The following is a 19760-nucleotide window of genomic DNA, read 5'->3' as shown; positions in this document are numbered from 1 at the left end:
AGGTGATGTAAAAAAGGCAAAACATCTTGAAAAATAGATTAACATACCTAAATCACAGTGTTACTTAAGACACCAAATTCGAAGAATTCTAGGTTATTTATACAATAACCTTATATATGGAAGTGGTAAAGAACTGTTGAAACTGGAAACGTCAATTTCCTTATGTAGGAAAATAATATTCACAGCTCAAAAGGGGAAATATATGACACTAATTTCAAGCCAAATACATGAACCATATATATTTGCTACTCATTATCATTTAATTTATGCATTTCTGACGATTATTGGGGCAAACCAGTCTTTTACAAATTTTTGGACTCCAGTGGGGAAACCATTGTTTTGGGTGGAGAAATGCCGAAAACGATTGATTTACATGAATAATGCAGAAATGCAAAATAAACAATATAACTAGTTGGAAAAATACAGTTCTTGTAAGTGGCTGGAAATTAAAGTATTAATCATCCATGATACACCTCACTCCTAATGGTTTTTGCTCCGCCGAGCTTCACTACGTTCGCAAAATGAACATTACCTCATTGCTACTATGATCTGGTAAATGGTACATAATGTGCTGTGCATGCAAGCCCCATGGGTTATTATTTCAGGGATGTTTTTTACTTGCATATCAGCAACAATAGTTATACTGAAACAAAAAGAAAAAAACATTTTCAATATAACCAATTACCAAATTAGATTAAATTACACTGAATTTCGAAACGAATGTACTTCCTTCTGAGAGACGTCTCCATGTGATTATAGTCAAGCTGGTACTGTGGAGGAGTGGAAAAATGGCTATTGTAGGAGTCTCTCTCGCACACTCTTAAGTGCCTGACTGGAGTCTCTCGCACACTCTTAAGTACTGACTGGAGTCTCTCGCACACTCTTAAGTGTCTCTCGCACACTCCTAAGTGTCTCTCGCACACTCCTAAGTGTCTCTCGCACACTCCTAAGTGTCTCTCGCACCCTCCTAAGTGTCTCTCGCACCCTCCTAAGTGTCTCTCGCACACTCCTAAGTGTGTCTCGCACACTCCTAAGTGTGTCTCGCACACTCCTAAATGTGTCTCGCACACTCCTAAGTGTCTCTCGCACACTCTTAAGTACTGACTGGAGTCTAAGCACACTTTTAAGTGCCTGACTGGAGTCTCTCGCACACTCTTAAGTATCTGACTGGAGTCTCTCGCACACTCTTAAGTGTCTGACTGGAGATTTTCGCACACTCTTAAGTGCCTGACTGGGGTTTAAGCACTCAAGTGTGACTGGAGTGTCTGACCGGAAACTCCAAATCTTCACAAGTGTAACTAAATTCTCTAAACTCTCACAAGTGGGTAACCCAATTCACCATATTTTCACAAGCGTGTAACCAAATTCACCTAATCTTCACAAGTGTGTAACCAAATTCACCAAAATTTGTGTAACCAAATTCACCAAATTTTGTGTAACCTAATTCACTAAACATTCAAATTCTAACCAAAGTCACTAAACATTCACAATTGCTTAAATAAATTCATTAAACCTTCACATTTGACTACCCAAATTCACTAAACCTTCTTATGTAACCAAATTCACTAAACCTTCTTATGTATGTAACCAAATTCACCAAACTTCTCAAGTGTGCAACCAAATTCACCAAACTTCTCAAGTGTGCAACCAAATTCACCAAACCTTAACAAGCGTTTAACCAAATTCACCAAACCTTCATAAGCGTGTAACCAAATTCACCAAACCTTCACGTGTAACCAGATTCACCAAACCTTCACATGTAACCAGATTTACCAAACCTTCACAAGTGTAACCAAATTCAAACATTCACAAGTGTAACCAAATTCAAACATTCACAAGTGTGTAACCAAAGTAATTAAATTTAGTGTGTAACTAAATACAGCAAACATTCACAAGTGTAACCAATTTCACTAAACTATAGTTTGTGTAACCAAATTCACTAAACATTCACATTCTAATCAAAGTCACTACGTACTCACAGTTGTGTAACCCCAAGTGACTAAATCTTCACATTTGTGTAACCAAATTCACTAAACTTCGACAAGTGTGCAACCAGTCACTCAACCTTCACATTGGTGCAACTAAGTCACCAAACCTTCACATTAGTGCAACCAAGTCACCAAACCTTCACATTGGTGCAACCAAGTCACCAAACCTTCACATTGGTGCAACCAAGTCACCAAACCTTCACATTGGTGCAACCAAGTCACCAAACCTTCACATTGGTGCAACCAAGTCACCAAACCTTCACATTGGTGCAACCAAGTCACCAAACCTAAACATTGGTGCAATCAAGTCACCAAAACTTCACATTGGTGCAATCAAGTCACCAAAACTTCACATTGGTGCAATTAAGTCACCAAAACTTCACATTGGTGCAATCAAGTCACCAAAACTTCACATTGGTGTAAACAAGTCACCATTCCTTCACATTGGTGTAACCAAGGCGCCAAACCTTCACATTGGTGTAACCAAGTCGCAAAAACTCTTCACATTGGTGTAACCAAGTCCCCAAACCTCTTCACATTGGTGTAACCAAGTCGCCAAACCTCTTCACATTGGTGTAACCAAAATCACCAAACCTCTTCACATTGGTGTAACCAAAGTCACCAAACCTTCACATTGGTGTAACCAAAGTCACCAAACCTTGACATTGGTGTAACCAAAGTCACCAAACCTTGACATTGGTGTAACCAAAGTCACCAAACCTTGACATTGGTGTAACCAAAGTCACCAAACCTTGACATTGGTGTAACCAAAGTCACCAAACCTTCACATTGGTGTAACCAAAGTCACCAAACCTTCACATTGGTGTAACCAAAGTCACTAAACCTTCACAAGAGTAACTGAATTCACTAACTCCTCACTGGTGTGTAACCAAATTCACCAGATTACTATAAGTGTAACCAAATTCACAAATTTATTTGTTGCCAACTAATCACTAAACATTCTTATTCTAACCAAAGTCACGACACATTCACATTGGTGTAACCTGAGTTATGAAACCTCAACAAGTGTGTAACTAGATTCACTAAAACTCAATAACTGGGTAATCAGTCACTAAACCAAGTTTAACTAAATTCTCCAAACCTTCACAAGTGTGTAACCAAATCCAGTAAACCTTCAAATTTGTGTAACTAAAGTCACTAAACCTTCACATTTGTGTAACCAATTTCACTAAACATTTACATTCTAACCATTCACGTTACATTCACAGTGTAACCAAAGTCACCAAACCTTCACATTTGTGTAACCAAATACACTAAACTTTCCCATTAGTGTAACCAAATGTACTAAGCCTTCACAAGTGTGTAATCAAGCTCACTAAACCTTCAAATTTGTTTAACTAAGTCACTAAACCTTCACATTTGTGTATCCAAAGTCAGTAAACCTTCACATTTGTGTAACCAAAGTCAGTAAACCTTCACATTTGTGTAACCAAAGTCATTAACCCTTCACATTTGTGTAACCCAATGTACAAAACATTCCCAATTGTGTAACCAAATTCACTAAACCTAAATAAGTGCAACCAAAGCAACTAAACCACCACATCTGTGTAACCAAATTCACTATGCTTTCACAAGTGTAACCAAAATCACTAAACTTTGACATTTAGGCAACCAAAGTAACTAAACCTTCAAGTTCATGTAACCAAATTCACTAAACCTTCTTATTTATGTAACCAAATCCACCAAACCTTCACATTTGTGTAATCAGATTCAGTAACATTCACATTTGTGTAACCAGATTCAGTAACCTTCACATTTGTGTAACCTGATTCAGTAACCTTCACATTTGTATAACCAAAGTCACTAAACCTTCACATTTGTGTAACCAAAGTCACTAAAGCTTCACATTTGTGTAACCAAAGTCACTGATCCTTCACATTTGTGTAACCTTAGTCAGGGACCTTCACATTTGTGTAACCTAAGTCAGGGATCTTCACATGTGTAAAACAAAATTAACGGAACCTTAACGAGTAACCATAGTTAAAAAACGTACACTCTGTGTTTAGTCGATTACCCTATTGTCATTAATATATTGTAATTCAATGTATTCATATACAGTTATTTTCATCCGTAAGAACAAGATTGTACCTTGCAGTAGCCAGTTTGAAGACTGAGTGAGTGAGTAACGTTTATGAAAGTGTGCAATGCTAAATTGGAGGATATGTAATTTAGAGCAAGTTCGTCGAAGAAGGACCTAATTGACTTGATTTAAAAAGATTAATTTTTTCTCGTTACCATCACTGAAAACTGTAGCAGTAGTAGTTATACGTAATTAGTACTGAAGTCAATCATTACGTTTGTCAAAACGTGAACAAAAGTGAAAGTATGCAAGTGTTATGGTTAGATATATAAAACAAAGTTGGTAAAAGTTTGAATCTTGTCCTTATATATCACCAATCCTCGGAACGTGAGTAAAATGTCAAACGGTTTGATCATCACCACAATAACATGCCGTCGGACCAGTACCTTTGGACACCTCACCCACTGAGGGAGGAACCTAATCGGTTTATCCCCAAAGGCGGATTAAACTTTTAAATGCCAGAAGCTAACCATTGTATTGTACCTTTTAAGAGGCGATAACCTCAAGCACCAGAGTAGATGAAGGATTTCAAATTAATAATAAAAAAAAAACTGTCTTGTTAAAATAGTGTGAGCCTTATACTATTCCAATATTTAATTTTGGTATGGAAGTATAAATTGGAATTAGGCACTACCATAGGAGTTTTATTTGTTAATCTTATATTACTTATATTTTTGTCCGATTATCCTTTTGGTGCGTATGACTTCTTTACTTTTTCCACGAGGGTTATCAGCAAGATTGAATGACCAAGTGTGTATTGACAGCGAGTGTGTGTACGGTATGTCATTGAGAAGATAGCAGCTGAGTACGGCCAGAGAGCTATTCGTCTACTGCAATACCACCGGATAAAACGCCATTGAATATATATGGGGCTAAGTAAAAAACTATAGCTAGACAAAAAAATATGAAAGACTTAAAAGTGCTACTGCAGGAATCACTAGATAGAATAACAAAATATTGGGACAAAGCTGTATGACCTACAGAGACTTTGCAACATGAATATACAGTGTATTGCTATAAGTTATGACATTAAACTTTCCCTCTGACGTCAATTCGTTATAAAGCCATTGCTTGTACCAAAAATTTATTTATCTAGTGTTAAGATATATAATCAATAAACTTTGTTTTCCTTCAAAAGATAAGTATTGAAGGTGCTACGTATAATGCCAATATCTTTACAGAAGTATTTACTTTATCCGTTGATAGATATAAAATATATGGAAATATATATATAGGAAGGAATAGAGTATGGAATGAGATTATGTGAACCGTTGTAGGCTACTTATAAGAACCCAACCTTTAACCTTGACCCAAAAGGTCTTGAAAGCAAATCTAATACCTCCAACCCTTGTTCAATCCAGCTTGTCAGGTGTTCTTGTTTTAAGAGTGGTAAAGGAAAGTGATCGAAAGAGGAACCCTCCACTAAGTATTCTGATAAAGACCCGATCCAACGGCCAAATATCGTATGCACAGGTTTATAGATTCACATTTAACCGAATTAAGATTTCAATCCACACAACTGATAGAAAATCAACCCAAAATTAAGATTTAAAAATCACCGGAAAAAAAAGTTGCATAAATAAATGACCTTAATATTCATTTATCCAATCGAAATAGGCTATAAAATCACAATAGCCCAAAATACCCACCGATACATCGAAAACATTTACGAAAAAATTCAAACATTAAATTGTTACAACAGAAAACGCATGTGTTTTAAAGGATACTCATTGTTTCACTTCCAAAAATCCTCTCGATGGCAACGAACAATTAGGAGAGTTGTGTGCTAAAAGTTTTCCCGAATTTTGCACTACAACGACTGGTACAGAATACAGTTTCACGGGGTATACTAAAAGCTTCAAAATATTAAAATAGATTTCATAAATATATTAAAGCTGTATTGCCTTGCACGTGTATGTACTCTTGACCAGAAATCTCAACGTAAAGCCCAGTTAAGCAGTAAAAGAATACTTAAAAAATTAATACGAGATCATTCATTTGTACAATATTAAAGGACATGAAAATGGGGGACTCGCAACCGGAAGTATGAGGAACTGTGTGAAAAATGATATTTTAATTATAAAATAAATTTTTTAATATACAGTACTTACCCGGTGAATATATAATAGCTGACGTCTCCGACGGCTCGACAGATTCCAAAAACTCGCGAGCGATCGCCATGAAGGTTGCGGGTGTGCCCACCAGCGCCGACTATCGGCCAGATACCGCATATACTTGTCAATCTCTCCAGTTCTTCTCAGTCCGCTGGGTCTCTATCGGGGAGGAAGGGAAGTCCTTTGATTTATATATTCACCGGGTAAGTATATTAAAAAATTTATTTTATAATTAAAATATCATTTTTAAATATTAAACTTAGCTGGTGAATATATAATAGCTGATTCACACCCATGGTGGTGGGTAGAGACCAGTATTAATACAACAATAAAGGCGTATATGCTCAAGAGTTTTTTGACAAATATTTCATAAAAAACCAACTTAAGTATAGGTACCTGGCAAGGAAGCTGACTGACGATTACTCTGCCTCATTAGTCCGCTTTCCCCACGAAGCCCAGCCATCCTCTCAGGATGCTGAAAGACTCCCAGGAGCTGTTATATCCAGGGCGAACACCCCTATAACAGAACCTCATCAATACCCTTAATCTGGGCGCTCTCAAGAAACAACATTTGACCACCCGCCAAATCAAAAAGGATGCGAAAGACTTCCTAGTCTTCCGTACAACCCAAGACAAGATTAAAAACATTTCAAGAGAAGATTAAAAGGATATTGGGATTAAGGGAATGTAGTGGTAGAACCCTCACCCACTACTGCACTCGCTGCAACGAATGGACCCAGGGTGTAGCAGTCCTCATAAAGAGTCTGGACGTCTTTTAAGTAAAATGAAGCGAACACCGACTTGCTCCTTCAAAAGGTCGCGACCATAATACTTCGAAGAGACCTGTTTTGCTTAAAAGCCACCGAAGTTGCTATCGCTCTCACTTCATGCGTCTTGACCTTAAGCAAACAACGATCTTTCTCATTTAAATGAGAATGTGCCTCCCGGATTAAAAGTCTAATAAAGTACGATAACGCATTTTTAGACATGGGCAATGAGGGCTTCTTAACGGAGCACCATAAGGCCTCAGAACCACCTCGTAATGGTTTAGTTCGAGCTAAGTAAAACTTAAGAGCTCTAACGGGGCACAGCACTCTTTCAACTTCGTTACCTACGATTTCTGACAGACTAGGTATTTCAAAAGATTTAAGCCAAGGACGAGACGGCAGTTCGTTCTTAGCCAAAAAACCAAGTTGAAGCAAACATGTAGCCTTATTCGTAGAGAAGCCGATGTTCTTACTAAAAGCATGGATCTCACTGACCCTTTTAGCCGAAGCCAAGCACACCAAAAAAAGCGTCTTGAGGGTGAGATCCTTCAGGGAGGCTGAATGCAATGGTTCAAACCTGTCTGACATTAGGAACCTTAGGACCACGTCTAAGTTCCAAGCGGGATTTGACATACGACGCTCCTTAGAGGTCTCGAAGGACTTAAGGAGATCTTGGAGATCTTTGTTATTTGACAGATCCAAGCCTCTATGTCTGAAAACAGACGCCAACATGCTCCTGTAGCCTTTAATAGTGGGAGCAGAGAGGGAGCGAACATTTCTCAGATGCAGGAGAAAGTCCGCAATTTGGGCTACAGAGGTACTGGAAGAGGAAATAGAGGAGGACTTGCACCACTCTCTAAAGACCTCCCACTTCGACTGGTAGACCTTAATAGTAGATGATCTCCTAGCCCTCACGATCGCTCTAGCTGCCTCCTTCGAAAATCCTCGAGCTCTTGAGTGTCTTTTGATAGTCTGAAGGCAGTCAGACGAAGCGCGGGGAGGCTTTGATGAAGACTCCTTACGTGGGGCTGCCGTAAGAGATCTATCCGTAAGGGCAGACTCCTTGGGACGTCTACCAGCCATTGAAGTACCTCTGTGAACCACTCTCTCGCGGGCCAGAGGGGACAAACCAACGTCAACCTTGTCCCTTCGTGAGAGGCGAACTTCTGCAAAACCTTGTTGATGATCTTGAACGGCGGAAATGCGTAAGCGTCCATGTGAGACCAGTCCAACAGAAAGGCATCTATGTGGGCCGCCTCTGGATCTGGGACTGGAGAGCAATAGGTCGGGAGCCTTTTGGTCAGTGAGGTCGCAAAGAGGTCTATGGTGGGCTGACCCCAAGTCATCCAAAGACTCTTGCACACGTCCTTGTGGAGGGTCCATTCTGTAGGGATCACCTGACCTCTCCGACTGAGACAGTCCGGCAAGACGTTCAATTTCCCCTGGACGAACCTCGTCAACAGTGAGATGCCTCGATGTTTTGACCAGATGAGGAGGTCCCTTGCGATGACGAACAGAGTGTGGGAGTGAGTGCCTCCTTGCTTGGAGATGTACGCCAAGGCTGTGGTGTTGTCCGCATTCACTTCTACCACCTTGTTTCGAAGAAGACTCTCGAAACTCGTCAAGGCCAAGTGAACAGCCAACAGCTCCTTGCAGTTGATGTGAAGGCTCCTCTGATCTGTCGTCCAAAGACCCGAACATTCCAGACCGTCCAGAGTCGCTCCCCAACCCAAATCCGACGCGTCTGAAAATAACACGTGGTTTGGGTTCTTGACTGCCAGGGACAGACCCTCTCGAAGACCCATATTGCTGTCCCACCAGCTCAGGCACGTCTTTACTGGTTCGGAGATCGGGATCGAGACCGCCTCTAAAGTCTTGTTCTTGTTCCAATGGGAGTCTAGATGGAACTGGAGAGGGCGAAGGTGAAGTCTCCCTAGAGATAAATTGTTCCAGGGATGACAGCGTCCCTAGGAGGCTCATCCAACTTCTCACAGAGCAATGGTCTTTCCTCAGCATGAGGCGGACTTTGAGCAAGGCTTGCTCTATCCTGGTGGCAGACGGAAAAGCCCGAAAAGCTAGACTCGGAATCTCCATCCCCAAATAGAGAATCGTTTGGGAGGGAGTCAGCTGAGACTTCTCTATGTTCACCAACAGTCCCAACTCCTTTGCAAGATCCAACGTCCATTGAAGGTCCTGCAGACAGCGATGACGGGACGACGCTCTGAGCAGCCAGTCGTCCAGGTACAGGGAGGCTCGAATCCCCGATAAATGTAGGAATTTTGCTACATTTCTCATGAGCCTCGTAAAAACAAGAGGAGCAGGGCTGAGGCCGAAGCACAGTGCTCGGAATTGGTACACCACATTCCTGTATACAAACCTCAGATACGGTTGAGAATCTGGGTGTATAGGAATGTGGAAGTACGCATCCTGCAGGTCGAGAGAGACCATCCAGTCTCCCTCTCTGATCGCTGCTAGAACGGATTTGGTGGTCTCCATCGTAAATTTTGTTTTGACAACAAAAACGTTGAGCGCACTGACATCCAGCACCGGCCTCCAACCTCTTGTATGCTTTGGTACTAGGAAGAGACGGTTGTAAAACCCCGGTGATTGAAGGTCCGAGACTTTCACCACCGCACCCTTCTCTAGCAACTGAGACACCTGCAGATGTAATGCCTGCCTCTTTGACTCCTCTCGATACCTGGGAGAGAGGTCTAAAGGGACTTTTACTAGAGGAGGTCTCCGTACAAAAGGTATTTTGTACCCCTCCTTTAGCAACAAAACAGACTCCCGGTCTGCACCCCTCTTCTCCCAGGCCTGCCAGAAGTTGTTCAGTCTGGCCCCTACCGCTGTCTGAGGACGTGGGCAGTCAGACTCTGTCACGGGAGGACTTAGATCCTCTCCTCTTGCCTCTCTTACTGTCGGCACGAGCGCCTCCCTTACTGGGAGCTTTGCCACGAAAGGGCGGGATAAACCTCGTTGCTGGAGTATCGAGCTTAGGTCTAACGACATAAGATGATGAAGGAGCAGCCTTACGCGCTGACGTAGCCATCAAGTCGTGGGTATCCTTCTGCACCAAAGAAGCTGCGATATCCTTAATCAACTGCCGAGGGAACAAGGCAGATGACAACGGAGCAAAGAGAAGCTCTGACCTTTGACAGGGAGTTACTCCTGCAGAAAGGAACGAACCAAGAGTCTCCCTCTTCTTAAGGACTCCTGCCGTAAAGGTAGCAGCGAGCTCATTAGAGCCATCACGGATAGCTTTGTCCATGCAGGACATAATTAGCACGGATACATCACGGTCGGCCGAAGAGATCTTCCTGCTCAAGGCTCCCAGCGACCAATCCAAGAAGTTAAAAACTTCGAAGGCCCTATAAACCCCTTTGAGGAGATGATCAAGGTCCGAAGAGGACCAGTAAACTTTTGAGCGTCTCATGGCCAGGCGACGGGGAGAGTCTACGAGGCTTGAGAAGTCTCCCTGGGCAGAGGCAGGAACTCCCAAGCCGAGAACTTCTCCCGTGTCATACCAGACGCTCGCTCTAGAAGCCAGTTTAAAAGGGGGGAAAGCAAAGGCCGTCTTCCCCAAACTCCTCCTGGTTATCAACCAGTCGCCTAGTAAACGCAAAGCTATCTTAGAAGAGCGAGAGAGCACTAGCTTCATAAACGACGGCGTCGAAGCAGCTAGGCCTAGCGTAAACTCTGATGGAGGCGAACGAGGAGCAGCAGTCACAAAATGGTCAGGAAACAGTTCCTTAAAAATCAGCATGATCTTTTTAAAATCAAGAGAGGGCTGAGAAACTCTAGGCTCCTCTCCATCTAACAAAGTCCCCAAAGGCATATCAGTTGGAAGGGGATCAGCGACTTCCTCATCCGACGGAACTTCGTCCGACAACTGCCGAGTCTCATGATACGGAGAGACATGCCGAGGAGGCAACGCTTGACAGGCAATGTCAACAAGCAACGGAGCAGCAGCAGCAGAAGAGGAAACGACGTCACGTCGCTGCTGAAAGGAATGAAAGTCTTGTGACTGACCAACAACAACAGCTGAAGTAGATTGTCGCTCGACATCACGTCCGACCTGCATTGACTGCAGAGTCTGAGCAGGCAAAACAACTTCCGACTGCGGTGACAGACGCTCAACGTCACGTCGAGGCAACGGAGCCGGTCGGCGAACGTCAGTGCGGGGCTGCGGCGGCAGCAGCTGAACGTCAGTCTGAGACTGTAGCAAAGGGGGATCCATGTCACGTGACTGACGTGAATGACTAGGTACACGACTAGCATCGCGTTTCAGAGCACTAGAAACGTTAGCACTAACGTCAAACGGACGAGAAAACACTCGTTTAGGCGGCTGAAGGCCCGAGTCACGTTCAGCGCACTGGCGACCGGCAAGCAAAGGATCATCGTGAACCTGATCAAAGTCATACTCTTCCATAAGGGAGGCAAGCTTAGACTGCATGTCCCGCAGGACAACCCACTTCGGATCAACGGGAGTCGGAACGGGCCGTGACGTCGGTAACGTCTGCGTTGGCAAAACATTACCTCTACCGTGACCCTCGGACCCCGTGTTACGCTTTCGCTTAACAGGCGAACAGTCATCCGATGACTGCAAATGGTCAGAGCTGCCCCAATGGCAACAGCCAGGACGCTGGACCTGTCCTGAAGGGACTGACTTTCGCTTTAAGGGTCTAGAAACCTTGCGCCAAGGTTTCTTATGCGATAAGTCTTCGGAGGACGAGGAGATCTTAGTCTCACCCGTCTTATGGTAAGGACGATCTTGACGAGAAACGTCTGATACCAAAGAGGGAACGTCTGTACGTAGGTTTACACCTCACGCCCCCTTAAGTCCTACGACATTACTTCTCCCTGGTGCAGGGGAGCCTGAAAGAGGTCTCGGACTAGGGGAGCGACAAGCACGAACAGACGAACCCTCGGTCACAACACTAAACACATTTTGCGCACTTATCACTTTATCACTTAGATTTTCTGTTTTACCACTCTGACACTTCAACTTAACATCTGACATAAGTTGGTTTCTGTCCGATGCTAAGGACTCAACTTTTTCGCCTAAAGCTTGAATTGCTAAAAACATATCCCTCATGGACGGTTCATGAGTGCTAGTAGGGGGTTCAGGAACAACTACTACAGGGGAAGGATTAGGTTCAGGGGCATGGGAGGAGGAAAATTCCAAAGATCTAGAGGAGCTTCTCCTCACCCTATCTCTCTCAAGCTTACGAGTATATTTTTCATACTCAAGCCATTCGAATTCCGACAAGACCACGCACTCCTCACACTGATCTCCTAATTGGCAGGATTTACCCCGGCAATTAGAACAAACAGTATGAGGGTCGATAGAGGCCTTGGGAAGACATTTGTTACAATCCCTCGCACACTTGCGATATACAGGAGAAGGGTCAGCCATTTTGAACAATCAGAGAAAATCCAAGTCAAAACCAAAGTCATCAACAATAAACACCAGCCAAAAAAAGGGTTTCAAGAGTTTAATTGAAGAAACACACCAACACAGCGAAAGCCAATAAACAACCAAAATAGAGTACTTCACCAATTCGGTCGAAAACTCTAGGTCTAAAGCGAGCGGAACCAACTTGTCGACAAGACCGACACAGAAGAACTGGAGAGATTGACAAGTATATGCGGTATCTGGCCGATAGTCGGCGCTGGTGGGCACACCCGCAACCTTCATGGCGATCGCTCGCGAGTTTTTGGAATCTGTCGAGCCGTCGGAGACGTCAGCTATTATATATTCACCGGCTAAGTTTAATATTTAAAAACAAGGAATTTGGATAGTTTGACACGGCATGAAGATAAAATTTGTAACACCAGAACTTAAATTCCACGGAATGTGATGTTTAGTACATGGGAACAAAACACCATGAACGTATAGTCAATAACAATGAAGATTTAAAAGTTTTTATGATAAAACAAAGTTTTATGAATACTTACCTGGCAGTTATATATATATAGCTGATATCTCTAAATCGGCAGAATTTTTCAAAACGAGGCAACCGCCTTGTGGTGGTTGGGAGGTAGGTGGTAACACCCGTCACAGGGTGGTCCAAGGAATCATTCCCATGTCTAAGACTTCAGTTCATCTATGCCCGACCTGTCTCCTGAGGGGAGGTGGGTGGGCCTAAGAATATATATATAACTGCCAGGTAAGTATTCATAAAACTTTGTTTTATCATAAAAACTCCATTTTTATGAATAGTACTTACCTGGCAGTTATATATATATAGCTGATTCACACATTTGGAGGAGGGAAACAGACAGTAAACATCGTTGGGGAAACAACAAAAGAGTTGTAGGAGATAAAAACACCTTGATTCCTTGCCTGCTAAGGTAGCTGATTCAAAGGTACAGCCTTTAGAGTGGCTTTCCCTTAGGAGTTATCCAGGAGTAAGCCTGCAAAGCTGCAAAAAACTCAATCGAGTCTGTCAAAGGGATAAGACCAACAACTTGACTAGACTTCAGAAACTACCTTCGCCCCATATAATAAAAACTGCAACCTTACTCAAACTAACCACCTAACCCTGCAACATAGACATAAACTATCTATCTAGACTGAGGGAACCGCACCACAAGACGAAGTCCACAGACCATCATAAAAACACAAACCCTCATACATGCATATAAACCAAGGTTGAGTGGGGTTATTAACTCCTTTGCCTAATACAGAAACCGCAGCTATGTATGGGCCCAAGGTATAGCACTTGCCAAAGTCTACTCTCACCTCTCTAAGTTAATGAGAAGCGAAGACAGTTGCTCCTCCAGAAAATAGCATCCATGAACAGCCTAACTAACATATATTCCTGATATGCCAGAGAGGTAGCAATGGCTCTCACTTCGTGAGCCCGTAATTTCAACAGGGCGAAGTGTTCCTCCTCACATAAGAGGTGGGCTTCCCTAATTTTCTCCCTCAGGAAAAAGGACAAAGCATACTTAGACGGGTTTTGGCGGACCTTTCACTGAACACCAAAACAAGTTGGATGCACAGCTCACGTTCATAGTGTGAGCCAAAAAAAAAAAAACTTAAGAGACCTAACTGGGCAGAGGAGTCTTTCCTTTTCTCGACCCACTAGGTTCGTGAGGTTAATGACATCAAACGTCGTAGGACAGGGTTACGAAGGGTTCTCGCTCTTTACGAGAAAGATGAACCTTAAGCCACAAACTGCCCTATCCTAATTGAAGTTCACCCTCTTCCCAATCGCCTGGACTTCGCTGACCTCTTGGCATTCGCTAGAGTCATAAGGGAGAGGGTTTTCTTTGCTACAACCCGAAGAGAGGCTAGCGAGATAGGTTCAAATTTGTTGGAGCACAGAAACTTAAACACCACATCCAGGTTTAAGAGTACCTATTACGTCGTCTGATAAGACCCAGAGGTCCTGCAAACCTTGATTTTGGGACAACTCTAGGCCTCTATGCCTAAAGATGGCGGAGAGCATACTGCTGTATCCATTGATGGTAGATACAGCCAGCTTAGCATCCTGTCTGAGGTACAAGTAGTAGTCTGCAATCTGGCTCAGAAAGGTAGTGGATGAGGAAACCTGTGCCGCCTGCACCAAGCTCTAAAGGTCTCCCACCTAGATTGGTAGACTCTTTGTGAAGAGATCCTCCTTGCTCTGGCGATAGATTTCGTCGCTTGTGCCGAAAAGCCTCGAGATCTGACAAGCTTCTAGTCAGTCTGAAGGAAGTCAGTTGAGAGCAAGGGGGGTAAGATGATACTTCTCGAAGTGGGGCTGTTTGAGAAGATCTGGACTTGCCGAAGTCTTCTTGGGAAGTCCATCAACATGCCCATCACTTCCGAAAACCATCCCTAGCAGGCCAGAATGGAGCCGCTATGATCATTCGCCCCGAATCGAGGAGAGCGAATTTCCTGAAGGCCAGATTGATGATCTCGAACGGGGGCAACCCAAACATGTCCACCCCTGTCCAATCCATCAGGAAGGAGTCCACTGCCAGAACTTCCTCATCCGGGACTAGGGAGCAGCAGTAGGGGATCCTCTTCTTCCAGTTGGAGGCAAAAAGGTCTGATACAGGTCTGCCCCACAACATCCAGAGACTGACAGACTTGCGGGTTGAGAGACCATTCTGAGGGAAAAACAAGTCTCTTCCTGCTGAGCATGTTTATCCCGATGATTCTTGCCCTAGAACAAACCTCCTTTCTAGATCCAAGAAATCAGAACGAAGGCGTCCTTGATCTCGACACACGATTCGACTAGTGTCATCACGAAGTCCTAGATTCTCATGTTCAAAGTCATGCCCCATGCTAGAACTTTGACATCGAGCGTCCTGAAAGACGAGGCGCCGATCGTCCCGTAAGACGTGGCGCCGATAGTCCTGTAAGACGTGGTGCCAAAAGTCCTGTAAGACGTGGAGCCGAGAGGTTAACAGAGCGAGACGCTGAACGTTCTAAAAGACAAGGTGCTGAGCGTCCTGGTGTCAGAAGAGACTCTTCTTGCTGACAGGAAGACCTAATTATTCGATAGGCTCAACATTATCTAAAAATCAAGATACAGGGACGCTCTAATTTCTCCAGAGAGCAGCATTCCGCTACATAAAGCAAAAGTTGCGTGAACATGAGAGGGGCGGAGCTGAGATCAAAACACACGCCCGAAACTCACCCATTCTTCCTTGTAAACAAACCCCAGATAAAGTTTGATTGCATAGCCTGCCACTTAGACTCCTCTCTAGAACTGGGAGAGAGAATCGTTGTAGCTAAAAACTAAAGGAGGTTTCCCTATAAAAGGAAAAAGTAATCCTCCTTCAGAAGAAGTACTGACCGAAGGTCTGCTCCCCTCTTCTCCAAAGATTTTGATGTCTCCGTGGAGGACTTTGACTTCTGAACGAAGGCGTAAAGAGCATTTACGTCCAGGACCGGACAAAAGACTCCCTCTCCCAAAAGAGACATTGAAGTTGCAAAGTCGGTTGGGCAGAAAAGTCTTATCGGAGTAACTAACAAAGGAGGATTCACTAGGAAAAAGATTTTGCATCCATCCCAGAAAAAACACGGACCAAAGGTCTGCTCCTCTCTCCCAGGCTCGCCAGAAGTAGCAAAGTCTGGATCCTACTGTTGTTAGTCATCAAAGGTTTCTGTTTTAAGAAACAAAAATTAATATATTCTTAAAGCTCCATTAATGACCACGTGAAAACTCAGAGGGTGGGCTTATAAGACGTGGCGTCACCCTGAAAGGACAAGGCGGCGATCGTCCTATCATCCCGAAAGACGAGGCTGCCCACGCCCCGAAAGACGAGGCTGCCCTCGCCCCGAAAGACGAGGCTGCCCTCGCCCCGAAAGACGAGGCTGCCCTCGCCCCGAAAGACGAGGCTGCCCTCGCCCCGAAAGACGAGGCTGCCCTCGCCCCGAAAGACGAGGCTGCCCTCGCCCCGAAAGACGAGGCTGCCCTCGCCCCGAAAGACGAGGCTGCCCTCGCCCCGAAAGACGAGGCTGCCCTCGCCCCGAAAGACGAGGCTGCCCTCGCCCCGAAAGACGAGGCTGCCCTCGCCCCGAAAGACGAGGCTGCCCTCGCCCCGAAAGACGAGGCTGCACTCGCCCCGAAAGACGAGGCTGCACTCGCCCCGAAAGACGAGGCTGCCCTGAAAGACGAGGCTGCACTCGCCCCGAAAGACGAGGCTGCATTCGTCCTGAAAGACGAGGCTGCATTCGCCCCGAAAGACGAGGCTGCATTCGTCCTGAAAGACGAGGCTGCATAAGTCCTGAAAGACGAGGCTGCATTAGCCCTGAAAGACGAGGCTGCATTCGTCCTGAAAGACGAGGCAGCATTCGCCCTGAAAGACGAGGCTGCATTAGTCCTGAAAGACGAGGCAGCATTCGCCCTGAAAGACGAGGCTGCATTAGTCCTGAAAGACGAGGCAGCATTCGCCCTGAAAGACGAGGCTGCATTCGTCCTGAAAGACGAGGCTGCATTCGTCCTGAAAGACGAGGCTGCATTCGTCCTGAAAGACGAGGCTGCATTCGTCCTGAAAGACGAGGCTGCATTCGTCCTGAAAGACTAGGCTGCATTCGTCCTGAAAGACGAGGCTGCATTCGTCCTAAAAGACGAGGCAGCATTCGCCCTGAAAGACGAGGCTGCATTAGTCCTGAAAGACGAGGCTGCATTAGTCCTGAAAGACGAGGCAGCATTCGTCCTGAAGGACGAGGCAACATTCGCCCTGAAGGACGAGGCAGCATTCGTCCTGAAAGACGAGGCAGCATTCGCCCTGAAAGACGAGGTAGCATTCGCCCTGAAAGACGAGGCAGCATTCGCCCTGAAAGACGAGGCTGCATTCGTCCTGAAAGACGAGGCAGCATTCGCCCTGAAAAACGAGGCAGCATTCGTCCTGACAGATGAGGCAGCATTCGCTCTGCAAGACGAGGCAGCATTCGTCCTGAAAGACGAGGCTGCATTCGTCCTGAAAGACGAGGCTGCATTCGTCCTGAAAGACGAGGCTGCATTCGTCCTGAAAGACGAGGCAGCATTCGTCCTGAAAGACGAGGCAGCATTCGTCCTGAAAGACGAGGCTGCATTCGTCCTGAAAGACGAGGCTGCATTAGTCCTGAAAGACGAGGCAGCATTCGTCCTGAAAGACGAGGCAGCATTCGTCCTGAAAGACGAGGCAGCATTCGTCCTGAAAGACGAGGCAGCATTCGCCCTGAAAGACGAGGCAGCATTCGCCCTGAAAGACGAGGCTGCATTCGTCCTGTCTTGAAAGACCTAGCGCCGAGCGTTAAGGCAAAATGATATTCACTATGCCGCTCGGCGCGTTCGGTTCCGACCAGAGGGTTCATAAGGCCGACTGGCGCTCTGGGACAAAAACCGAGTCAATGATGGTTTGTAAGCATTGATATTAGCAGAGAATATCCAAGACTTAAAAATTGCCATTAAAATCAAAAGTGATGCAATGCAAAATTCTAAAAGCAGTTCAAGAATCTTGACGTTCAACGCTCTTTGCTTTACCATGGCAAGGGCGAGCATTCTGGGAACGTTAACAGGAACGCTCGCGAGGGCGTTTGCTCGTGAGCTAACGCCTCTCGTTTCCTTTCGCCGATCGACGTTCCTTCTCCCATGGGCTGGGGAGCTTGGAAGAGGTCTACATATAAATGAAAAAGCTACTAAAACTAGAATTTCCATATAAATTAGTTGTTGTTGGAGAATAATAGCCAACACTTTAATTCCCATATCGAAAAGAACGCTACCAAGGCATGTGGGGACTGCACCGATAGTAACGAGTAACAGCGCAAATTAACCATACGCTAGTTCTATTTAATTTATGAAAATTAGATCGATGTTTTAAAGAACGAACACCAAATGGACAAACATTTCTTTAAAATTATACATTAAAAGTTAAAAAAAAAAACTTATATAAGTGGAATTCCTCCCATTCTTTGCATAAAACAAATAAAGAGAATTGCAAGACATACATGAAGATTACATCACACGACTGTGACGTCATAGAGTTGCCTGAACGTATTTCCGTCATCAGGATTAAAAACTTCGCAACTAAAATATAGTGCACAAACAAAACCTCTGCATACAAACTGTGAGGATCAACCGACACTTTCGGTAACCTCATGTTGCATACATCACTCGCACAAACACGAAAATTAAGTTATCACTCATGATAAACAAAGTTAATAATAATAAAACAAGATTGCCAAAACCCTAAATCAGTGTACTTCACCAAACGAAGTCCAAAAAAGCGAAGGGAAAATGATTCGAAAAACTCTCAATGGTGGACCGACGATGTTTTCGATCCAGCCGGCAGAGATGAACTGAAGTCTTAGACATGGGAATGATTCCTTGGACCACCCTGTGACGGGTGTTACCACCTACCTCCCAACCACCACAAGGTGGTTGCCTCGTTTTGAAAAATTCTGCCGATTTAGAGATATCAGCTATATATATATATAACTGCCAGGTAAGTACATTTCATAAAAAAGAATACTTACATATAATAACTATATTTAACGTTCACATCCTCAGCCCCATGATATAAATGGCTCAAAACAGTCTGAAGGTTCAAAATGTAGAACTTTAGAAATCAAGGAAGCAGAAATCCTTGTTCTGTCGTCCTTGGGAAACAGGTGGCTCCATCTGTATTTCGTCTTCAGAACCATTATTGCTTATGCAATTCCTAACATTTTCATAGAATTTTCCATTGGATGCTATTTTATTGATACTGAAGAACACAGATTAGAATCATAGCAAAATTTCACCTCAAATCAAACTTTGATAAAGTTTCTCTTCCTTACCTAGGACTAACTATAATCAAATTTGAAATATTTTCAAATTTATTTTGAGAGTAGCAAGATAACACTAATTACACTGGTGAAAAAAAAAAAGACCATGGGAAATAAAAATCATGGCACAAAAAAACAAATGGCAGTAATAGGAAAATGGATATTTGATATATTCTATAATAAACACCTACAGTTAACTTGTAATATGGACAAAGTATTTTTACTACATACGTTTATTGATGAGTTTTACAGGTTGTTGTAGTATTTTGCATCAATTCCTGGTCATCTCATTCTTGTCAGACGCTTATTGGCACGTTCCAATCAATCGTCACATCTCCTCCTACCTAGGGTTCAAGCTACAACGAAGATTTTATGCCTTCAGAGCCATGCCATTCGGGCAAAACATAGTCCCAAAAATTTTCACCAAGCTTGTAAACACAGCTGTCCATCACTTACGCCTAAAGGGAATCCAAGTAGTGGCCTATTTGGAAGACTGGCTGGTGTGGGCAGCATCCAGGACAAAATGCATGCAAGCCT

General features: G+C 44.0%; 1 protein-coding gene across 12 annotated transcripts in view; it reads right to left on the bottom strand.

Moving 5' to 3' along the window:
* LOC137642644 (uncharacterized) overlaps positions 1 to 19760 on the bottom strand; it is a 121949-nt gene that overhangs the window by 32105 nt on the left and 70084 nt on the right. The window contains exon 9 of one of the 12 annotated variants that reach the window (XR_011044825.1): positions 6279 to 6362. The exons of the other annotated variants lie outside the window; for them this stretch is intronic. The gene's annotated coding sequence lies outside the window, so the exon portion shown is untranslated. Of the gene's footprint in view, positions 1 to 6278; positions 6363 to 19760 lie in introns of those variants that run through there. 12 annotated transcript variants of the gene reach the window in all.

The sequence above is a fragment of the Palaemon carinicauda genome, chromosome 6 (assembly GCF_036898095.1).
Source record: "Palaemon carinicauda isolate YSFRI2023 chromosome 6, ASM3689809v2, whole genome shotgun sequence".
In the NCBI taxonomy this organism is placed as follows: domain Eukaryota; kingdom Metazoa; phylum Arthropoda; class Malacostraca; order Decapoda; family Palaemonidae; genus Palaemon; species Palaemon carinicauda.
The sequence above is the reverse complement of the archived record's forward strand: the minus strand, read 5'-3'. Positions and strand labels throughout refer to the sequence as shown.